We start from the raw sequence: 6825 nt of genomic DNA, 5'->3' as shown, positions 1-6825 counted from the left end.
CTGTCCTACACGGCTTGTTGGAGCTCCTGCCCCCCCCTCCCTGTGAGCCCAATCTGCTCTGATTGGTCAGCTCGCCCACTCTGTTCTGATGAGTCCACCACCGTTACAGCTGAACATCAGTGTTTATGTGTTACAATGGGATTTGTTAGCAACCAGAAATTGACACCAGTAATGACAAACAGACGAGAATGCTGCGTGGGGGCTGGTTGCCGTGTTGGCGGGACGTTGCGCGGCTCGCTGCTGCGAGGAGCGGACACATGGATGTATAATAAGAACTGGATACAGCGTCGGAGGCGGGGTCTCGTTCTTTCCTATGAGAGCTGCTCATTGGCGCATGAGGACAAAATGGACCAACTTTTGAGAGAACGAAAAGTCACAGATCACACATCATGCCTAACTGTCAGAGCAGAAGAACTTGTCACGATTCTTGTGTTGTGTCACGTTTTTTGTTTTGTGTGTCTGGTAGTGGGTGTTTTTCTGTTCTCCTTGTCATGTTTTCCTCCCTGTGTATTGGCTGGTCTTTCTCCCCGTGTTTTCCTGTCTGTCGTTATTTTCCCTGGTGTGTCTAATTTCCTGATTGTTTTCACCCCTTCATCCCTTCTGTGTATCCTGTGCTCATCAGCGTCAGTCCCGCCCCTGATTGTTCCGACCTGTGTCTTATTGTCATGTGTTTAAATTCCCCTGTCTCCCAGTGTTCAGTGTCAGTTCGCTTTTGTCTCTTGTCATATTCAGGTCTATGCGTTTTGTCTATTGCCGTGGTAAGGTCTTGTCTCTTGCCACAGTCAGATCTATGCTCTTTTTGTGCTATTGAAAAGTTTGGTTCCTCACCACGTGAGCGATTTTCATTTTGTTCTTATTTTTTTTGTCATCTCAACCTGAGATTCAATAGTGACTTTTTTGTTCACCTTGCCTGCTTTTGGAAAAATAAAGTATCTTACCAATACTTTACCTCTGTCTCCCGGGTCGTGCAATTGGATCCTACCTCCTAAGTGCCTGAGTTCTTAACAGAAATGAAGTTACCTACTATAACTCCAGCTTCTATGAGTATTGGCGTAGCCCTCTAAGGCTATCGCTATTGGGTAATCCCCCTGCGCACTCGCGCAGCACTGAAACACTTGTAGTCCACGCCCGCCCGCAAGGTGGGCCCCACCCTCGGGCTCCCTTCCGGTATAAATAGGAAGGAGGCCCGACAATCTGCTCCCATACAAAATAACTTTTCTTCAGCTATTCGTGGAGCCAGTGGGGCCCAGCACTTAGACGGCTACGCCAATACTCATAGAAGCTGGAGTTACAGTAGGTAACTTCAGTTCCATTTCGTATATGGCTTCTTCCTAGGCTATCGCTATTCGGTTAAGGGCGAAGCAAGATGTAGTCTGCGCCCCACTGGATCCGCCCGGTAGAAGCAGACACACCTGCTCAATAACAACCTATGTCTATTGCGCCATGCGTAATGGCGCATCACCGTCCCTGGAACATAGCATAACATGAATATTTTCCATGAGGGGACGAAGGCTGGGAACAATACATAGGCCTACCTGCCGCTGTGAAAAAGTCGAGACGAAGGCCACACTTTGCCCAGTGACAAAAGAGGGGGAACAGCAGCTCTCTGCGTGTAGACAGGCAGGAGAGTCTGCTGTGGTGACGGAGAGGGGGAAAGCATGTTCGGCCACCAAGCTGGCACCCTGCTCCGACTGTCTCCCCCGTCCGGGGGAGAGGAGGGAGTGGAGAACCGAACGTCCACCTCGGCCGCAGCAGCAAGAGTGCTCACTCTCCGCTTCCTGTCGCCCGAGGGGAGACGGGCACAGTGTGTGCATGCTACCTGCTGGTTTAGAGCCGCGTACGCGTGCTCATACCCCAGGCAGGATTCGCATACTGTGTGCTGGCCATAACTCATTATGAATCCAGGGCCACATGAGGGACAATATCTCACACAATTGTTACTCATGTTTACTCTGCAATTGAAGTGTCTCTTGTGCTTCAGTAACGGTGTGCTGAAGAAAAGAGGGAGCAGATTGTCGGGCCTCCTTCCTATTTATACCGGAAGGAGCCCGAGGGTGGGGCCCACCTTGCGTGCGGGCATGGACTACAAGTGTTTCAGTGCTGCACGGGTGCGCAGGGGGATTACCCAATAGCGATAGCCTTAGAGGGCTAAGCCATATACGAAATAGAACCTCTTATTATACATCCATGAGAAGAACCCGTATATGCGCTCACAGAGCATGCGCCCCTTAAGCCCCGCCCCCCGAGCTCCCATTCTCGGCTCAGTAGAATGAATGGAGACAGAAAATAAATCCAGATTCGGCTTTTAGTGCATTTTACAACTTTAAGGACCGAATGATTATAATAAGGGCTATAGAATAGTTCATACTGGGTAGTTTATTTAGTTTAAAAAAAAGTATCCGCTGATTTACAGACGTCTCTTTCCCGATGTTAGTCAATGGGAAAAGTTTTTCTAGGCCCGGTGACGTCACGGACTGATACCGAAATTGTGGTACCGCCGTTTGGACACAACAGCAATATTTTCATCAGAGTCCGGCCCACTTCCTGGGGGCTTGAGCGGATAGTGTGAGCTGGGTTACCGGTGGTCATTTCCTGGTTGCTGCGTGGGGACAGTGAGACATCGCGAATGGACGCGGGAAGTGGGGGGTGCTGAGGGGGCTGCAGCACCCCCATCCGTACTTTGAGGGTTTGTGAATTTGCAGACCGTTTACATGCAGAAAAAGCTACATAACACACAAGGGGACGGGTAAAAACCGGAAAAGCATGACATGGGACCTTAAAAAACACTTTGTTTTAATGCATTTTCAATAGCCTGGTTCCTGCAATGTGCTACATTAATACACTTTCCTTTGACCTCATCACACTCAATGTCACCAACAGAATCCGGAAGGAGTCTGGGCTGGATCTCCTGCTGACTGGGGGATCAGATGGTTCAGCTGCACCCTTTACACTTACAGTATACAGTCATGTGTACAAATGTGTAAAGTGACCATGGGCTATAATAGAGGCCAGGCTTGGGGAGTAACATATTACTTTGTAACAGGATTACATAATCAGGATACAAAAAAGGTAACTTCATTTCCAACAGTTACATTTAAAACAAGTGTCATCAGATTACTGGTACTGGTAATCTTCATAAATAAAATATACACATTTGATTGACAAATGTATTGCCATTGCATTTTGATATTGTGCTGATCCAAAAGTAATGGAAATCAGGTTACATTACTTTTATTTTGTGACACTTACATTATGTTACTGATTATATATGGTTTTACTGGTAATCATAAAGGAATTAATTTGTAAAGTAATCCTCCCAACCCTTCCTGCTTTCAGCAGCCTGTTGGTGAGATGGATAGAATGAAAGAAGAACCAGATCTAAGTACTTTTTACTATTGTAGCCTGAAATAATTTGTGTAGGCAAACACTGTATATTAGGCAGAGGAGGTGAGGAAGTACACATTTAAAAACATTCAGTTGTTAAAAAAATACTAAATGGCAAAACATAGGATTATGTACCAAATATAAGAGAACACATCATTTTTAATAATGACTTTGTGGTTTTTAATTCCACACAACTGACTTAGTTATACATTTAAAAACATATTTTGGAGCGATTATTTGTACCACAGCAGATTTGCTTAGAACAGGGGTAGCCAACACGGTACCCACGGGAGCATTTCCACTGCAGCGCGTAGCACGGTTTAAGCGTGCCGTGACAAACCCAGCCCGTTTTTTGTTGCGTTTCCACTAGGGGTAGTACCGGCTAACGGGTAATTTTTCACAGTTTTTCTGGCCCTCCAAAATCGTGGTTCTATCCGGGCCAACAACCGGGCTGAATATGCTAAACTAGTGATGTGAGTGGTTACAACTACAACACAATGAACATATTTGACCGTGATTTAATAGTAATACACGTTTCAAAATGATGCCGAAGTAACAAAATACTGACACCGGTTAGTAAAAACCATGAGTTAATGCTTTGACAAGTCTGCAGACAGACGGCAGGCAAAAACCTTTTAAAATACGTGTTTTCTGAATGGAGATCGGCTAAGCTAACTTTGTATATGCTCCGACCGTCCACGCTCACAACAACGGCCTACAGACATAAATAAACCAGCGACTATATTCGCCATGACAGAGACAGTCTGTGGTTTGTATTTGTTTAACTTTTGTCTAGTTTCTGAGTGCTAACAGCTAACGGCTGATGTTGGTTTTGTGGTTCGCATTGAAGATGGCGTCACGGCTCCGCCTACACTGCGTCAATATAGTTACTGCCCCAGCTAAACTGTAATGGAAACACAGCATAAAGTCAGCCTGGCCTACCAAGGCCTAACTATACCATACTGCCGTGCGAGGCTCGCACGGCTTAACCCGCAGGGGCAACGTCAAGCAAATCCAAAATGTGAAAAAATACACAAAACAAAAAAGGAAATGTAATTAAAAGAATCTGCCCTATGCATAAACAAAACCTCAATCAAGAGCCGCGTTCACACCGCGTACTTTGCAGTACTTAGTGCCCCGGCACTTATTACCCCAGGGCACTAAGTACCAATCGCGTTCACACAGAGTACTTTTCCCTGAGGGAAGTTTACGCAAATGAGCCGCTGACGTCACTTCTTCTTTTTCTGCTTTGGGTTTACTTGCAGGCTGAAAACAACTTCACAGCGTATACTGCCACCCTAAGTCCCCGGCCTGAAGTCCCCAGAGTTGGGGACTGCCTAATATGCTTGGACTCCCAGCAGCTTCTACTAAAGCCAGGGGCGGACTGGCCATCTGTAGAATCTGGAGAACCACAGAACGGCCGGTCGTCAAGGGTCGTTGATGGCCGGCCGGCCGGCCGGCCCTTTAAAAAAAATAGTTTAACGTCATAATTTAAATTGCGCTGACGGTCGACATAGGGCGACAGCGGCCGCTAATGAAGTTGGTGTAATGGCCTAGCCAGCACGTTGATGTTTTTGTTCCTGTTTTCATTGTGGTTTCTCTCATTTCAGTCTCAGCTTTCCTGCCCTTGATTGAACTCCACCTGCTTCCCATCCCTAATTAGCCTCACCTGTGCCCCATTATCATCTCTCCCTCTGCCTACTTAGTCTGCATCCACATTCCATTCAGTGCCAGTTCGTCTTAGTTTATTCCTAGTGTTCCAGCAGTGTTTTTCTTAGTATCTGATTCCACGTGTACCTGACCCAGCTTCGTGTCCTGACCCGGTCCCTGTCTACTCCTCGTCTGTTTTGTTAGCCTTATTGACTGATCTCCTAGTGTACCGAACCTTGGATATAAAGACAGGGCTCAACATTAAGGACTGCCCGATGGCCCGGGGCCATCTAGTATTTAGCTCGGGCAATGATGCCTCACCTGCTGGTGGCCCAATCGGGCAATCTTATTATGCCAGTATCATGCAGTTCGCGGATCCAGTAATGAGTGACCCGATAGTAAACCTAAACATATCTATAACTAGTTACGGTAGTTTGAGAGGTAATTAAAATAGCTACGTGTGATATTCTAACCTGAAGTGTGTGTTTTGTCCGCTCACCGCTGCATGTGATCATGCAGCGCTGCGTGTCGACTTGTCAGCAGCAGCTAATCTCTCTCTCCCATCAGATTAGACTTCACTCGCGTTTATGTCCATATCGATCAGATCCAGCTAGTTCTAGCTAATGATATGACTACCTGCTTATTAAAAGACACCTAAACAATAAGTGTCGCTATGCAACTGGGTGAACACAAAGTATGCATTATGCATTTGTTTACATGCCCACCGGAACCTCGAGGCATTACCAACAGATCAACGCACAATCAACCCATACAGGACATCTCTTTCTTCACATTAAGTGTTAGACATTAGAATGGACTATTCTTGTCTGTCACATAAGTGACGCAACTGAAGCGGTATTGCGCTAAATGGAAATTATTTTGACCAAAGAGATTTAGATTTGCCGGCTAACGGGAACTCTGACATCACCTTTTTGTGTGCTTCGCGGATGCGCTCGGCTCCTCTCGACTGCTGCTCGGGTCTGCTCGGTCAGCTTCCGGAAGAGGAAGCATTCATTCGACCAACTTACAGTAGATAACATTACAAACATTTTTAACAGGGGCCATAATAGTGTAAATAATGTTTGTTTTGGCAGTTACAACTGAATGTAATGTGTTCTACTTTTTTACTTTTGGGAAGGCATTTGCCTTCATCAGATGGAAAGTGTCTTGACTAACAACTTAAGTATTTCTTATAGCTATGCAGGGCATGCAAGCGAGCAAACACAAACAAGAACAAACAAACAAGTGAAATGAAGAATAAAATTGAAATTGTACAATATAATATTGTGGTGGTTCATCTTATAATTCAGTCTAGAGAATGTACCAGACAGCATCTACAGTAAGACCTTCAAAAATCTTTTCTTTTCTAGGGGGAGGCCCCCCAAACCCTTCGTGCCATTTCGTCCGCGCACATTTTTCAGGGCAATCTCTATTGGGCTCAGGGCCATCTGTAAATTAGCTTAGATGGCCCACAGGGCCATCTCCCAAAATCCTTAATGTCATGCACTGAAAGACCTTTTTTGCATCCTAATCCTCTGTCTCTGAGTCGTGCTATTGAGTCCTCCACTTGTGTTCATTCAGTCGTTACAGTACGAACTGGCCAGAACCATGGACTCAGCCGACTCTGAGATTTTGCGGTCCGCTATTCGATCCCAGGGGGCTCGTCTTAACCTGCAAGATGAACAACTTACCGCTGTCTGCCAGGGAGTAAGAGAATTGTCAGAGCGTCATGAGGGTTTCCAGTCCTCCATCGGCAGCCAGGTTTGCCAGCTGGCAGATCAGATCCAGCAG

This window comes from Notothenia rossii (genome assembly GCF_949606895.1).
Source record: "Notothenia rossii genome assembly, chromosome: 4".
Lineage (NCBI taxonomy): Eukaryota > Metazoa > Chordata > Actinopteri > Perciformes > Nototheniidae > Notothenia > Notothenia rossii.
This window is presented reverse-complemented; position numbering follows the sequence as displayed.